Source organism: Micropterus salmoides, unplaced genomic scaffold (genome assembly GCF_014851395.1).
Source record: "Micropterus salmoides isolate LMB-PRFRI ecotype aquatic unplaced genomic scaffold, ASM1485139v1 Ms_hic_scaffold_15, whole genome shotgun sequence".
In the NCBI taxonomy this organism is placed as follows: domain Eukaryota; kingdom Metazoa; phylum Chordata; class Actinopteri; order Centrarchiformes; family Centrarchidae; genus Micropterus; species Micropterus salmoides.
In genome coordinates, this window is record NW_024040596.1 from 30,870,237 (window position 1) to 30,888,152 (window position 17,916).

At 39.0% G+C, this 17,916-nt stretch overlaps 1 protein-coding gene across 1 annotated transcript in view; it reads right to left on the minus strand.

Moving 5' to 3' along the window:
* LOC119903455 (inactive dipeptidyl peptidase 10-like) overlaps positions 1–17,916 on the minus strand; it is a 293,040-nt gene that overhangs the window by 140,503 nt on the left and 134,621 nt on the right. The window lies entirely within an intron of this gene.

Below are 17,916 nucleotides of genomic sequence, written 5' to 3' on the forward strand. Positions count from 1 at the left end.
CTACTCCAACCAAATCAAGTTTTTGACACTTACATCACTGGGCACGCAAGCTAAGAATGTGATGCAGTGGGAATTGCTTCACATTAAGCACACACTAATGCTCTGAATACAAATGCTTATGTGAAATTATTTCCTATTTCGTGTGTGTGAGAGAGATAGAGAATCCCCAAATGGGATAGCTGCAGTGTTGTTTTCTATCATCATCAGTTCTCGTTTAGCTATGCATCCCGATCATATTGTTCTCCTCTTCCTCATCGTCATCACCATCATCTAAAACAATGTCGGTAACAGAAGCATCACAGAAGCTTCTCTTGAGAATAATGTTACTAAACTGGTCCCAGTCCCTCCCTTAAAGTGAGGGCATTTCTACCTCAGGGGAGCAGCAGAGTCCTCTTCAAAGGTGCCTTTTACAGCCTCCCAGCCTGCACCTGGATGCTGCATTGTTCTGTGCAGTCAGCAGTTATGCCTGGAACCTGTACTTCCCCTGTGGCTCAGACAGGAACATTTCCATTATCTCAAGGTCTTTTATCACTAGGTCACCTCACTGGCACTCACTAAATACAGTAACATCATGTTTATGGCCAAAGTGTGTGCTAAATGACAACAGCGAGGTGTTTCAACATTGTGAAATGTAAAACTCCACGAAAACAATTTAACCACCACCCAATTTTAAGGGCACTGACTATCACTAAATATTTTCATGGTGAGTCAGTGTAATTCCATTCATATCACTAAAACTCTAAGGCAAACCATTAAACTGCAACATTTATATAATTTATTTATGTATTTGTGTGCTACTTATAATATATATATATATAAAGGTGCCATATTATATTTTAACATTGCCGAAATTGTCTTTGCAAGCTGTGACCTGTGAATCGATAGCAATACATGGTTCAGTGTCCTGACTGATTGTCACCCTGGCTTTTACAAACCCTCAAGAGGAGTAAACATGCATTTATGATGACAGACAGGTAACTCATTGATTGGACAGTTATATTTACTTTATTATTTCTTATATAATTATATTACAAATCAAAATATACGAAGATGTCACAAAAAAACAGATTTTGAGCATTATTGGCATCAGACGGGTCCCGCCAGGGTTTATTTTCACCAAACCAAATGTGTTGCATCAAATGTGAAAGCACAAGTCACTTAATGCATCTTGGGCAAATCTACTCTCACATAAGCTAAGTCTAAGTGCATCCAAAAGGCATATGAGTTGGACTAAAATCTGACACATTCCGATGAATTGCAACCAAAGTTGGAGATGCTTCTGTCTCTACAAAACATACATAAGCTTTACTCCTCTCAACTGTAGTTATGTCAGTAAGTGATTTGTGGAATAGTCTCCTACAGGAGCTGTCCCATCTGTACACTGAAATGATCTGACATTTCCCCAGTCTCATTAAAGCGAGTTTTCCCTCATTTGAATTGTGGCTCTAGTGACAGGCTATCGTATGCTGTACATATTGTAAAGGCTCCTGAGGCAAATTTCTGATGTTATATAAATAAAATTGACTTGACTTGACAATGCAGGAACACACATAAAATGAGACTTGAGTCCATGAGTCTGCTGCCCCAGTGCATGCTGGGAGATTTCCCTTCATGCGTTCCTCATTCCTCATAACTCATTCAAACTATAAATTTTAGGTTGACTCCAGTAAGACTTTTAACACCTGTCCTCCACTGCCAACTTCATTTCATCCAAATAATTATACTTTGGTCAAACTCTACATTTAAAAATCTTAGTGAGCTGTTGCTGAATGAACAGCAGCAGTGTTATACTTTATTCAGTGGAACTCATGTATGTTTTGAAATCTTAACTGTTTTGTTTTTTATTTGTACGTTGTCAACTTGTGATTTTTGTTAGATTATGAATATGCACCTTCATCCTGCTTAAAATCAAAATAATTCTAAAAAAGCTCAACATGTGTAACCTCAGAAATCTCTTCTGCACATGGCTTTGCAGTTACTTTGCTAGTGCACTGTGGGAAGCATGGTGTGTAAAGTGGACTGAATGTGGTTTCAAAACTTAAATTATACCCAAAGAATGCGACAGCCACTTTCTGGAGATGGACAGGTGGCACTGGCACGCTTCACAGACTCACTTTGATTTGTATCCTCTGTATCTTGCAGCTACCTTTTATTTGCCAAAGTGGCTGAGTGGTGCTTAAAGGTTTCTGAGACACGCTGTATAGTAAATAATGAGTTAGAGTGCTGTTTCTAACCTGTCTTGTACATTCTGAGGGAGTGCATTTTAAAGTTTCTGGATAGATGGACCTGAGTTACTGCAGCTCATTGACTCCTTTTTTTAATTTCTCTTCATTGACTGCTCTGCAAGCAAGCCGGATATGGTCCACATCTGATTTGCATTGCATAGAAAGTGTCACTGGTGCACACTATTGAATGTGTTAATCATACATACATCATGTATACAAATACACAATCAGATATCATTAAAAAAAGAAACAGGACAGGTCTTCCAGTTTTTTCATCATGTCATCACCCACGTTCCTTTGGAGTCCAATCTGTCGGTTAACTCTATTGTTGCCACTGGAAGACTAAACACACCAAATGTTCCTGCTAAATGCTGAATCCGAACACAATGCTCAAAAATATATCACAGCAGCTGTTTAAAGGTACTGAATAATAACCGTTCTATTCTATGTTTTTAAATCAACAATTAATTGATTAAAAATAATTTTAGTTAGTTCATTTGTTAAAATGTTCACTAATATCCCAAAGCGGCTGGGCACTGTAGTTTTAGCAAATGTTACTCAATCAGGAGTAAAATGTCTATTTCAAAATAAACTCTGTATTTATGGTAACATGTCACCCAGTGCAACATTGGGTGACAAGAATGCAGCTCTGGTACAGAAGAATAAGATATATCAGACTGTGGATACACACACACACACACACACACACACACAATACCATCAATTCATTCTTGGCTTTGGACTTTTCATGGGATGTGTTGGCAGTGAGGAAAATATAGAATAATGGTTTAATTTTCAACAACCACCACATTTTTGTCATACTGCACATTGCTGCAGCCCCTCTTTTCCCCTGTGTTGAAGGCTTCGTTTTAGCTATGGAGTGATACATTTTGTCTCTAAATGATCTTTGTTGGGATGTGCAGTTGTGCAGTTCCTAGTTAAGGACTACCAGCCAATCAGAAGCAGAGAAGGGCAGGTCAGCGAGAAGCCGGTAAAAAAATGTATCTTTCATCCATAAAGTTTTAACTGAGCTCTGTCTCTACATCACAGGAACAACTTTATGTCCACTGACTGCTGGTTTTTCCACCGGTGTTTTTCAGTTCAGAGCAGAGTTTTCTGTGGGAGATGGGAACTCCCTTTGGGCTGGACTTTGGGCTTTTTCACTTTGCAAACCTATTACATGCACAAAAAAGGTATATAACTCAATAAAGGAGAGGGGAAAAGCCACAAAGCATAATAGCACCTCTTTAAGTTATTTATTAATTTTTTTAACCTTTATTTAACCAGAAAGAAAACTCATTGAGATTAATAATCTCTTTTCCAAGAGCGTCCTGGCCAAGACAGGCAGCAGGACAATTAACAAGGTTGCAGACATTAAAACATATAACATATAAGATAAACGTAAAACATATAACAATTTATGATGGGAGTAATTAGTGAGTTACACGGTCATAAAATATCTAAGTTTCGTATATATATATATATATATATATATATATATTTGCCTTGTCAATCAACTGAAACATTTCAAAAGTGTTGCCATCAGCTGTCAGTCAGGCGATGATGTCAGAGGACGTGAGAAGGTGGGGGAATGAGATACTATACTGCCTCCTTTGTCCCAAGAAGTCTATATTTATACCTGCCATGTTTAATTCATCGTGAACCATCGTCCTTTCACACTGGCCCTGTATCTGAGACGCACCTTCAAATGTACTGAGGACTTAATGAAGTGAACTGTCACAGGCCTATGGCAGGGTTGTGCAGGTTATAGATGTGAATGTCACTCCATAATGCATTGCCCCTTATGACCCAAGGGGAAAATTGCACCAAGATTTGTGTGTAAAGTGGATCTTCACTAGAATCACACTTAACTTAATACCACACATAACTGCTTCTGCTCCATGGAACCATACCAAGATATACTGTTTTGTACGAAGACATTTTTACATTTTTTAAGCTTGTTTGAATGGAAGAACAAGTTCTTAATATCAGTTCCAACTAGTTGGAGATTTCAGTACATTTTTCCTCCCTTCAGTTAAAGTCACTTGCTGCTGATCATTTTTGTAAAGTAAGAACCTCCACTGACTTGACTTTCCTGAGCTGAATAATAAAATGTAATGTGTAATATCAAACCTTACAACAAACATCATACACAGACCCTTAATTAGGAAAGGAGCATGTGCAAGAGCACAGAGCACACATGTCACTGTATGAACATAGGATGTCTAACTGCAGACATTCTTTGAGGATTACATGAGGAGATCACTGTCAGTCCCTTGACCCTACCTGGCTTGACGAATCTGCTCCAGAGCCACAGAAGATATTATACTGCAACAACTGGCTTAGTACATGGCCACTTAAGAAATGGCAGTAATTCTTACCATTGGAATGGGGCGTCTTGTAAGCAAAGTGTAAACATAAGTCATTTTGTGTGTTTATAGAGGAAGTAGTGTATTGTTAATGTCACCAGAATTCTAGGGACCTGTAGTAGGTAACCACACTTGCAGATACTACTAGTAACAAAAAGTGAAATACTCTCATTGAATGTGCACCTATGTGTGCTACATGGGAGCCTGTGAGTGGAGCATGTGGCTTGTAAAAATCAGTTTGAAAAGGGGGACCATTTTTGAATGAGCTTGTCCGTCACAAAGATTGAAATATGCAATAAAATAACAGCTTTTATGTTTATGACCTTGCAGGCAAAAACAAACCTACCAAAAACACAACCTGGCTTTTCAAAGACAAGGCTCTATATCTAAAATGATAGTTCATTAGTCTCCATGGTGATGCATCCTCAAGTGTGATATGGCAGGAAGGAAAAAAACAGCGCATTAACAGACAGCTCAAGTTTGAGTAAAACACATAGCCTGGTACAAGTTCAAGTGTACAAGTGTGGATTGTAAAGTCTAAGAGCTGGTGTCACTGGGATGACGGCCATTAAGAAGAACTATTCCAGCGTCAGGTTGTCAGCTGCAGTGAGTGTCAGCGGCGACAGTGAGTCGGCAAAAGACGCTGAACGTCAGTGACACGCAGCGTATGGCTGGTGAGTCAGAACAGTACCTGCTGCTGGAAGCAGAAGCTCTGCGGTTTATTCTGACACCTTGTCAAGGTTTAAAGGATCTTTCTGGTGTAGTTTAACTTGGGTCTTTTTTTTGTGGCTTTGGCCATCATTTCTACCTGTTGTGACAACATTCTACTCACCAAGTTAATTGCTAAAAACTGAGAATAGGGTGACACCCTATAATAAAGTCTGAAGAGGCAAGAAATTCAATGATGATTAGACAGGTTGTAAACAAGGTTATAAACAAGCCGACAGCGTGTTACCACATTATCTAAACCACTTTGTTGTAAGGTAACACTGCACCGGAAACCTGCTCCGGCCAGTATAGTAGGTCAAAGTTATACCTGGAAGTTGGTCTTGAATTTATGGTGGATGTTTACATTGGTCTATTTGGGTCAACATTTTATCATTTGCCTTTGTTTTCTCTAAATAACCTTGGCTAAACTGGGGGTTTGTTTACAACCTGTCCGATCACGTGACTGCTCATGTTTCTTGCCCCATCTGGCTACTTTTTAGCAATGTTGCCATATTCCAAGATCTCAATAGGTAACCCATTAAATACCTTGTTGTCATTACCAAAAGGAATAGTAGCCAAACCTGTCCAAATGATACGAGCTGTAATAAACCAGAATTACCTTTCAAACTGCAAAACCAAAACAGCGAGAAGCACAGAATGTATCTTTTATATACCATAATACAGTTGTTTATATTAAGCCCACAACTAATAATTATTTCATATTCTATCTATAAATCTGTGCTTTCTTGCATATTTTATTATTATTTTTATTTGTTTAGCTTTTAAGGAAATATAACCACAAAGCATTCCAGGAGCACTAGTTCATGTTGTGTTGAACCACCAGTCCTAAACTTCCACTTTCCATCATATACAGCAGAAGAGAGCAGTAAATCCAGTGAGTTGTGGTATTCAACTAATTGATTAATCAACTACTCATAAGCTCTATATTTTACTAAGTATATATACAATTATACAATTTACTTTACTGGGAAAATGTAGTTTGTCAGTCATATAAAATATAATTTAGTATAACATATTTTACTGTACTGGTACTATGCCCTACATAAGTACAGTATACTGTGTACTATGAGTATACCAATACATCCCTCAGGTGGTAGAGCATGTCGTCCACTAATCACAGAGCTGGTGGTTCAATCCTTGGCTCCTCCTGTCATCATGTTGAAGTGTCCTTGGGCAGAACCCAAATCCCTATAATGTCCCTCATTTTTTCACCAAATACTGACCACTGTGTTTTTGGGACTTTTTTAAGAAACTGTAAAGTCCCTGCTAGAAAATGTACATCCACATAACACACCTTTACACAAAGATTGCTAACCTTTAGCAATCTTGTCTGCCCTCTTATGTCGAAGAAAACCAAAAGGTCTACTGAATTCCAGACTGCAACACAATCAGTAAAAGTTAAGCTGGCAGAATTTGGCATGAAATAACTACTATCACATTTAATAACTGAGACACCTAGATATTTATCATCTGTTCAGGAGACATAGGAGACATGTTATTTTTAAATGTGTCGTGAGCCTTGAAATGGAAAACAGTATGTGTTTTAAAGACAGTTTCATTCATCCATTTATTTCCTTCCAAATCGTTTGCCATTTGGATAGAAACTCCTTTTACTTTAATTTGTGATGTATCTGCAATTTTGAAGCCTACTTTCTACTTTTTTGGACGCAATTCAGAATAAAGGGGAAAGAAACCCAGTATTTATTTCCACCCTCAAACAAAATGCTATGAAAAGCTTTCAAAAAGCGTAAACTAGCCTAAGAGGTGGCAAACCTGGAGGCACAAAGCCATTTCACAATGAGGCATAAACAGAAATAGCCTTCTGAGGTATGTTAAGTTCTACCATTTAACCTTAGAATGACATGAGTTTTATTTTTATGATTTTGATTATACAAAACATTGTTTTTCTAATAAATATTTAATTAACACAGAGATATCTGCTCACAGTTTTTGAGATGTTTGGTTCAGAAACCCTTTTTCCTCATGTTACACTCTCAGTGTGAATGTGCTGTGACTGGTGGTTTTAACCCTCTGCAGACCTGCTGCTGAGATCTGTCAGCTCCTCAACTTCATCCAATACATCACTGTCATCCCTCCACAGGCAGGTGCGAGCCAATCAATACCCTCCTTAGTTAGAATCCCACAACATGGCCTTTAACAATGACATCTCTCATTAGGGCATCTTATTATCACAGCAATTTGCTGTATGTATCAGGGTGCATAAATTAACAGCAGTCAGTGATTTTCATCAAGACTGGACAAGGATGCTGGGCTTGGCTTGACCAGATTGTTTCTGTGGTGTACTAAACTTGATGACAATCTGACAGTTCAGAAGAGCTGGGTCAGAGCTATATCTAATTATGAATATGATATGTAAAATGAAATGTTGCAATTTGGTTAAGGTACTTGCTTAAGGTTAGGAAAAAATTATGGGTTTGGGTTAAGATAACTATGTATGTCAGTTAACTAACGTCACTTGTGCAACTTCAGCAATTTACGTAACTCGCATAACTTAAAAAAAAACATTTAATGTTGACTTTTTGTTTCATATGGGACACAAACTCCAGTCTCATGGTTCAAAGTCCGGGTTCTGGCACTCGCATCCACCCCAACCACATCCTTAGTTATTCTGTTAAATATCATTTACCTACCAGGGCTTCCCCCATTGCGTTGAACTATGACGCCGTAGGGATCTCCACTGCATTAAAAACTGACGCCGATGAGTCTTGACCATGCATTTATATGAGTTGGGGATTGAGAATGGGCTGGTAATTCCCATAGCTCTGCTCACCCCCAGCCTTCCCAGAGGTCTACAGTTACAACTGAAAAGACCTGAGAGGGAGGACAGTACCTTTAATAAAAACACATGCTTAACACTGTCAAATACAGTGCTCTCATCAATATTTTAAAAGAGAAAATACAGCAAAGAAAATCGATCATCATCTAATTTTTTGGGATGATAAAGAATTTTAAATCTGTCCAGAGAACTGATAAACGTTTCTCAGGGAACCTCAGCTGTCCCATGACCTTAGCAGGGATCAGGAGGTCACTAACGGAAAGTTAAACTATCATTTCTCGATTTACGACAGACCTGCAAGAACTCCTATAGCATGAACAACAATTGACTCTGACAACCTATGCCATTTTGGTAAATCAGAGCTTGCTTGGCCTGACCATGCCTAGGATAATCTGATACACAGCAAATTGAGAAGAGTAAAAATTTTGCTGTTAGTAAAACATGAGTAACAGCAGAGTTAATTATAATCTGGATAGGGTCAAATCCATTATATTTGACTCTCAGTTGATAAGTAGTTGGTGTCAAAACCGAGTATAAAAACAAAGTGTATAAGTCCAAATCTGTAAGTGTAATTTTATAAATATTAACACCGAACTTCTTACTCTGAAGTGTTGATGTCACCCCGCCCCCACTGCGTAGGCCTTCACACACCGGTTGGCTGAAACCAGGAGAGTCTTCATGAAAGCACTCCACTGACTGCTGCTGAAACTAGGGACCCTGCATTTAATCCAATCCGTTGAGGTGCAAGTGTTAAAATGAATGTTTTAAAATACCAAACATGACCTTTTTTTTTTTTGCAAACTTTATTTGTTTGAATATGGAAGAGCTATATTCACAACTTTTAAAATGTTACAGGGCTAACACTTGTGTAGTTAATGAAGGATCCTCTGAGAGAGTTAATGTCTAACTACTACATAAAACCAACCAACCAACAAAATCCCAATCGACACAGAAGAATGTTCCTAAGCTGTTGTTTCCAACTTAAAGAAGCTGCTGCAGGACCTGTGTCCTAACTATGCCCATGTTACGACCAGAACAAACTTTGATGTTAGCCCCGGAAGTGAGTGTGAATCCGCTACTTCTTACCAAATTCCTCAGACCAATGCCTTTGAGCTTCATATCACTACAGATGATTGTCAAGTTTGCACATCAACCTGTGCGTCTTAGATATATAGCAGAGCAACATCACATTAGGGGGTCTGAGTTTGGATCTCAGTTGGCAGAAACTTGTTGTATCTGTAAATTACTAATTTCTCTGTTATCAATTCTCATATGTACATAAATAAAATATTGAGACAAAGGTCTAGAACTTATTCTTTTTTGGAAGAACATATATTTTATTTTTACCCTTTGGACAACCTTGGCCAGATTTAGCCACTACCTACCCCTACCTAACACAAGCAGGTGCAGAGAGATCAGATATTATGTGATCAGTTCATTAGCTCTTCCATTAACCTCGGCTACAGGGAAAAACAGCACCTCCTGATAAAAGACATCATGTCTCTGTGAAAACTGAACCACAGAAAAGTGGATAATGAAAACAGGATGAGGTAACATTTCAGATCACATGCCTCCTTCTATGTGGAAGGTATCGGTTTAATAATGGCATGAGGTCACTTTCATTAGGATGTACATCCACTTTATTTTAATACTCTGAATAGCACATTTATTAAACATGTTTCCTTTGGCTTTGAAGTAAAAGAGAAGTAAATCAAAAACGTCAGATTTAACAAATTATCTTGATGTAAAGTCAGATTATGCACACAATTTCATCTGTCCTAGAAACCTAGAATACTATCACTTAAAGTATTTGTCAAATAAAAATGTGATAAAGTCACATTCAGTTCACACCTTCAGATCTTTAACTCATAAATATATATGATTTATGAATATATATGATATCATAAGTACAGTACGTCTGTGTTATATGGCTTAACAGCCCTTGCGCAGGTGAAGCAAACACATTGTGTGTATAGTTTGGCTGTCTACTGTAGAAGTGCAGATGTTTTTTAACTGCCACTGTAATGGCGTTAGACTGATAGCACCTGTTGTAAATTGCCTGGGTGTGTCCCTGTAGCCTATTTATGCTGCAGTTTATCATTACATTACATCATTTAACAGAGTATAGAAAACAACATATTCAAAAAGGTATCTGGGGAATGTGCCTCTCCTCCCAACATGACGATACATCTAGTCATTTTCTGTTAGCGGGAAATCAGTGGACAAGGAAAAAATGTTCAGCTGTCATATATTCTCTCTCTCTGTGTCTCTCACACACACATGCACACACAGAGGAACAAGAAGGTACTTTAATGCTATAGTGATTTACAATCCCTGCCCTGTTTTTTCCTGCCTAAACATCAGGCACTGTGGCTTGACAGCTTCCTGACAGTCCTGTTCTTATGGCCAGGCATCATTGTGATTTTCTACTTTGGTAGCTATTTGTCCAATTTTCTTTGTTTTGGGTTATTATGCAAATGATAAAAGATCCAAGATCCAACTTACATAGAATATATTAATGAGAAATAGTAGTTTTGATAACAGTGCTAAATCACCAGACTTCCGATGTGCTAATGGCTGTATACATGTGTGACTTCAGCACAGCACACAAGCAAGGGCACAGAGAGAAGAGTGGAGAATTCATTCTCTCCTTTTTAATCAGTGTCCCTCACTGCTCTGCACAGGGATAATGGCCAATGCGCAAAAATAGGATGCGCTAACCGGAGCTTAATGGAAAACAGAGAATAGAGTGAGATACATAAGGCTCAACGGAGGGCTTGACAAATGAGGATATTTTCCCAACCAGAATATTTTGTCTATGAGAAGAGGAACAGAAAGGTTTTACATGTGTGCATTGATCTGTCTGATATCAGCTTAGGAGTTTCCCAGCAGTAGAGTGAAGCCATTTACAACCTTCATGCTCACACAGTCGTGTGTAAGTGCTACATGAACACACATTTGCATGTCAGCAGAGACCAACACGCACACACACATACACACAGTCTTCCCTGCACTGATGCTTAGCAGCACAGCTTGGGAAGTCTGTAATGTTAATTAATGGGAGGCACCAGAGCATGCGATTCCTAATTAACCCCTGAGAATGATGCTGCAAAGGCATGCAAGTGGAAAAGCAGCCTAAAAAGAATGCATTTTACTTTTTCAAGACTTCCTTGCTCCTAGATCCATATGTTGCAAATAGCATTGCAAATCATAGGCAGCTAACAGCAACGTGGATCTTTCATTCCTTTTGCCACCATGCTGAGTGGCAGGGATATAGAGAGTAATTGGTGTGGTCATGTAGCTAATTAAGAAAATGAAAGAAAATCACGGTGGGTTGATGGCTTGACGTGAAAAGACCTTCTGAACTGAACGGCAAAGTGATTAGCCATCTAGTGAGGGATACAAATCTGCTGGCACACAAACATCAGTTTGAAATCAGACCATGATCTGGCATTGACATGCAATTACTGTATGCTTTACGCTTATTAAGAAATTGTGCACAGAGCACAGTCCACACACCCGTGAAATATACCCATGAGCGTACAACTTCAGTTTGAGTGAGTCAGTGCATCCACACACCACCAAACTGCAGCTTGGGTCACAGCCCTTTCATTGGCAGTCTAGCCAGGAGCTTCATACCACATGTCAAATTCCTGATTTCTAATAAAAGGTGTGGAAGGATAACAATGATTCACCAAATGCTGCCCCACAGTGAGTGTAATGGGATGTGTCAGTGCCATGGAAAGTGTCTCATTCAAGGGGAACATTGGTGGCAAAGACCATCTTGACATTATATGCTGTGTATCTAGTGTTGATACCAATGAGCATCAGAAAGAAGGGTACTCATTTCCTCTGCTGCTGCAGACCTGCACAGTTGAATTCAAGGGGCGAAATTTACACTAAGGATGGAGGAGGAATGTCCCTACCCCCATCGCCAACCCCCAAACCTAATTTTATTCCCTCACACTTAAATAGATCTCACAGGTCGTTTTTGGCATTATGAAAAATGACCTAAATGATTAATCACTTATCACAATGGTTAGTATCAGAGAACTAATTGATGAATTGATTCAAGTGGAATATGACAGTATTTCAGTCTTTATTGACTTTTTTTTTTACTTTATTTATTTTTGTTTGATTTTGTATTTTGTGGTTAAAGATGTATAAAAGCATCAACAGCCTACACCCTTGGTTAAGTTACACACCCAAACTGCCGTACTTGCAAGAAACAGAGGAATACATAAAATAGAAAAAAGTGTTTGACATACAAACATTTCAAATGTTGAAACAGTTTCCATGGCAGAGGATGTGTGAACAACATTTACTGGGTTTACAGGTGTTTGAGGAAGACTTGAACATCTGAAAAAGGATTAAATACTAGACATGTATTCAGACATGACAGAGTATGAGCAGGGATGTGTGGGAGTGAAGCAGATGATGTGTTAGATAAATCTGGGATTTTCCATTAGTTGAACCAGCATTAGGCGGCTTATGTCAGTAATTAGGCCAAAGCGAGAAAGCATTTATCATTGTCGAGGACGCACACTCGACAGATATGACTTTCTTCGGCAGATGTTACCTCCCATTACTGCATTTACACTTCTAAGCATCATTATTCACTCAGCTTTGCTACAGGCATTTCACCTGTTAGTAAAGCAATCACGTCTCAGGAGAACTGTGGCTCAAGTTGACATATATGTATCCTGTATTCTGTGGTAGTGTCATATAGGTATTCCTGCATTATTTCATGTGTAAGAAGACATTGTTAGGGAATAAGGTGCAAACAGTCTTGCTTTTAGACTTTTAGGGGTGTAGTCCCCATGAGAAACCAACAGCTTAGCTTGGAAAGAGCACAGGTACATAAGAAAGCTGCAGCTGTACATCATCATTTACAATCACGCAAAACAGAGCACACTTCAATAGGAATGGGAGATAAAGTAGCATGGTAGTTCTTCCATCTATTACAGAAATCATCTCTTACATCGATGCACTGCATTATTTTCTAGCACTTAATTTAAGTAGTAGAGCTTTTCAGTTTCATTTTCACATAATTACATGTGTTTATTTCTGGGAGCTGCTCAGTAGAATTATACACCTAAACAGTCCAGCAGGGAATTATTAATCTGTCAGTAACAGGCCTGCTTTCAGGTAATGAAAAAGATGAATTTGATTGCAGTGAGAGAAGAGAATTGCAAGGCCGTGCAGCTGTCTAGTAAATGGATGAAGTTGAGTGGTAATTTGAATGAGGCAAACAGTATTGACAGCTAAAGGCTCAATAATGGATTTACAGAGATTACTGCAGTACTGACCGTTTATTGAGGTGAGCAGTAATTAGTATGGGTGGGGTGGTACACAGCTACATACACGTGTGTGCGCAAAGCCTGACCTAAAATGTGTTTTCTCAAACCTGGTTATGGGGATACTCTACAATTCTTATAATTCATCATGTTTTTGCACACATTTCATTTTGGAATATGTTTTTAGATTATTTCTGTCCTTTCTGTATTCTTATCTTGAAAAAAACAAATGAAACCTTAAAATTAAGAATATTTGAGAAATTGGGGCAAACCTGCTGGAGCACCTATCAAGCCTCAGTCCTTACCATAGGGCCCTTTGCTGCATGTCATCCCCTCTCTCTCCCCTGCCTTTCCTGTCTCTCTCTACTGCAACCATCACATAAAGCAGAAATGCGAGAAAAATTATCTTAAAAGAAAAAAAAAAGATCTGAGAAATGTATCTAGTAGATAGGGAAGAATCTGAACTGGGAGACAAAAATTATTCTAAAGATCCCCTCCAAAATAATTAAAGGACTATGAAAATACTCTGCTTTGAATAATAATGTTATTCAAAGCAGTACCCAGTTCAAATTATTAAAATTTAGATATAGCAAATATTGTCCTACTCTACACTACACTACACATGTTAAAGAGATTTAATGTTAGCACAGTGAAACTTCCTCTCATCAGACTGATTTGACAACAGTGTCCAACTCAGGACTGCAGGTACATCGTTCAGTCTAACGTGCAAGTGAAGCAATACGCAAAACACACTTTGGACTGGATGGGGGAATATACAGATACAGATCAATCATACATTTCCTGAAAATTGTGCCAGTAGCTAGCTGTAGCGATCCAGCAATGACAGTGCATGTGTGGAGTGTTCCTGTGAAACAGCTTGGCCTCTGACTGATCTCAAAACTCACTAAAAACTTCAGCTTTTACATTTTTTCTTTTTCCCTCTTATCGCCACATATTTATGAAGTTGAGTCATACAGCCTCCAGAGGAGCACAATTTCTTTTAGCTCAAGTTAAAGTATTTTCAACTAAACTGGTCTTTGCTTCGATTTGCTCTGCCACAGTATGCTACATGTTAAATGATCACAAATTGGCTGTTAAAGGCACAGGGTAATGTTTCGCTGGATTTATTGGTGTCTAAATAAATGTTGTTGTTGAATACAGAGAATACAGAGAAACTCTGTAACATGACTGAACTGTCTATTGAGGCAACAGTTTCTGGCTTTGAGAGCCAACTGGTGTTATTTTCTCCTGGCAGGGTCAATGTGAACACAATATGACGCCCTTCTCTCACCAGATTGTCAATGACAGGTTGAGGGTACCCAGCCTGCTAGAGAACCTGCGACAGTGCTGATGGAGAGTGACGCTCACTGAATCACGTGTGTTGGCAGCTGAATATGACTTTCTCAATCACATGCATTTGTGTGAAAAACTCAAACACATCCAGTATGCACACTAACACACACACACACACACACATATCTGCACTCATAACAGCTGAAGAAGGCAGGTACTTTTTTGTGCATGTGCCCAACAGTAACCAGATGTCTCCCTATAATCTCTGTACAGATCTTCATCAATAGCAGCCATGCCCACATCAGAGTGACAATGAATGACAGAATGACAGTAAATATGCAGATTTGTGTGAAAAGTCATAAGAAAACAAGAAGACTGTGGAATAACTGCACTATTAATAATCTAATAACAATGTTAACTGATGTGATTGATTAAATGATGCATGGTCCACTCAACAGATTCACCAGTCCAAACTAAAGATAATTTGGGATTATAGCCGTCCTCATCATCACCTTGTTTAAAAGGTGAGGCCTTTCAAGCCTTATGACACAATGTCCTGTGAAAAACTGGCTCCATTATCGAAGAGATGAAGGTGTACCTGATGACTCACAGCGCTGGTAGCAGCTAATTTAATCAGTAATGATGCACTCCATTTGATTAATTATCAGGTTGTCAGACTGCAGCAACCCATCCATCTGTAACTTTATACTGGCACTCATTTAACTGAGGTATGAATTGAAGTCACCAATATATTTGGATATTTTTCATTGTTCAAGGTCGCTTTCACACCATTATTTCTTTTGGTGCGGACCAAGGAAGCAAAGAAGCACTCACTAACTTTATCTTGTAACTTCCTGTCTACACCCGAAGGGAGAATGTGTTGCGTTGTGTAGATTGACATGTACTGCTTGTGATCCCTCTGCATCTTCATTTTAGCAAAAATCTGACCAGTTTTATACTGTAACGAAAGAGTGAAATTGTCACCATAGAAACATCAAGCTACAACATAACATAAGCTTAACTGGTTAACACAGAATGTAACTTTTCACCGTTCCGATATCTGCTGTGGATGTGCCTCAAAAACATGGACGTGTGTTCCCAACTCTTAGCAATGGAGAACAGGTTGTGTCATATGGACTGGCAGGTAACACGTCCAGTGGACAGTTTTGGTGACTCAGATCTACAACAACAGCCCACTTAGCTGCATCTTTATATATGCTCAAATGTTATATAATAGGTGGTTATAAGCGCTATGAGTAGAGGCTATAACTCAACCTTACACTGTGTGTGATAGATATAATAGACAGCTAGAAACAAAATAAAAACAGTCAATCTTATGCTGTCAAGGAAATTTAACAAATGTTTTTGATAATGCCCTTAAAGGAGACCTATTATGCTTATCTACAATGTTACAATGTTGGATGTTCATGTTAAACATGGCCAAAGCTTCAAGAAATGAGGTTAAAGTATTTAAAAGAAATCGCTGTGAGAAAAATCCTCAGATTTACTCCTATTCTGAACGCTCTTTTTGAACTGCTTTTTCTACCAAAGGCTCCGTTCTATGACACACAGAGCTAGACAGAGACGGCGTTCCATATATAGTAATTTGCTCCCACAGCAACGCACAGCAACGCTTAAGCTAATGATACATGGAGCAACTTTTAGAGCAACGGGGCTGGACAATGTTGCCGTCAATGGTAATGAGTAAAGATTCCTACCATAATCCCCTTCCCCCATCACTCCGCCACCCTCCCCGCACCACCACTATCCGTTCAAAACGTAGTCGGACTTGCCACCAGCAAGATTGCCCAGCAACATTGCTCAAAAAGTTGCCCCGTGTATCATCAGCTTTAGTCTGACTGTACCGCTCAGCGGCAATAACTGCCATGCTTCAGGTCTTGGCCAATCAGAAGACAGAGGGCTTTTAGAGGGAGGGCCTTAAAGAGACAGGAGCATCTACAGCTTGTTTCAGACAGAGGTTGAAATGAAGGCCTACATGAAGAACCAGTATAAGAATTTTTTTGTTTTTTTAACCTTTGAATCATGCAAAGCTGCTATACAGGAGTCCCAGAACTACAATATAGTACTGGAAAAGCAGTATAATAGGTCTCCTTTGAAAAGCACAAAGTTCTAGTAATCCTAAGAGTTCAGTATTTGAACTCGTGCTGTGATCAGATCTTGCCATCATGCTTAAACTGCACCAGAGTTCAGTTGGAAGCCGACATCGGTAGAAAACCTTGGTCTCTGTTTGGCTGTTTGGTTCAAACGTCACCAGATTTGGTGTGAATGCACAAAGTACTTTTCTGTTTGACCCACAGCAGGAAGATTTTAAATTGCTGAATACAGGAGCTCTTTTCCACGCAATCTTATTTTCATATTTATATGAAATTACACCTTAGCGCAACAAAATGTAAGTCTGACTTATGTATGATTTATTAGAACGTTTCTGTCTAACTAAAGTTATAAAATAAACTACATGCTACTGCCTCCCATTTGCACTTGACTATTCATTAAATCACGTGGTATATGCATTCAGATTGTCTCTAATATCGACAGAGATTAACGACTATCAAGCCAAAACCTCCAAAGCTTCTGTCTTACGAAAAGAAATCTCATTTTTGCTCCAAATCCTAGTGATCAATCTTTCCTCTGGCCCGTCTGTCGGTTATCTTCTTCCATTTGTCTGGGGTCTATTTTGCCCCATCCATCTAGAAACCACCCTATAAAGCTGACTTTTCTGACTGCCTCATCGCACAACATCGGTGCTCTCTCTGTCTAGCCTGAGGTCAGCTCAGGGAATGAGATGGCGTTGCAAAGATAGTGGAAGAATGTCACCCGGGAATGAAATATTGATGGACAGAAAGGCCATGCCTCTTTCCCTTGCCCTTAGGCGTGGAGTGAGAGTCACACAGTTGATGGGCAACGAAGAGGAAAGCCAAAACAAACACTAATCTGCAAGAAAGGAGACAGATGGAGAGCAATGCATGAACGCCACAATCCTGTCCATCCTCTCCCTCAGAGGTATCGTTATCTTCTTCCTCCCCGTACGGAAACCATAATCAGATTCTCTTGCACTTCAGTTGATGTGGTTTATTTCCTGCCAGAGTCTTCTAGGCCTAACATTTGATCCCTTGCTGACAAATAAGGAATCAATACAATGTAAATAAGTAGAGGGAAAATAAATCCCAACATTGGAATTTGCATAA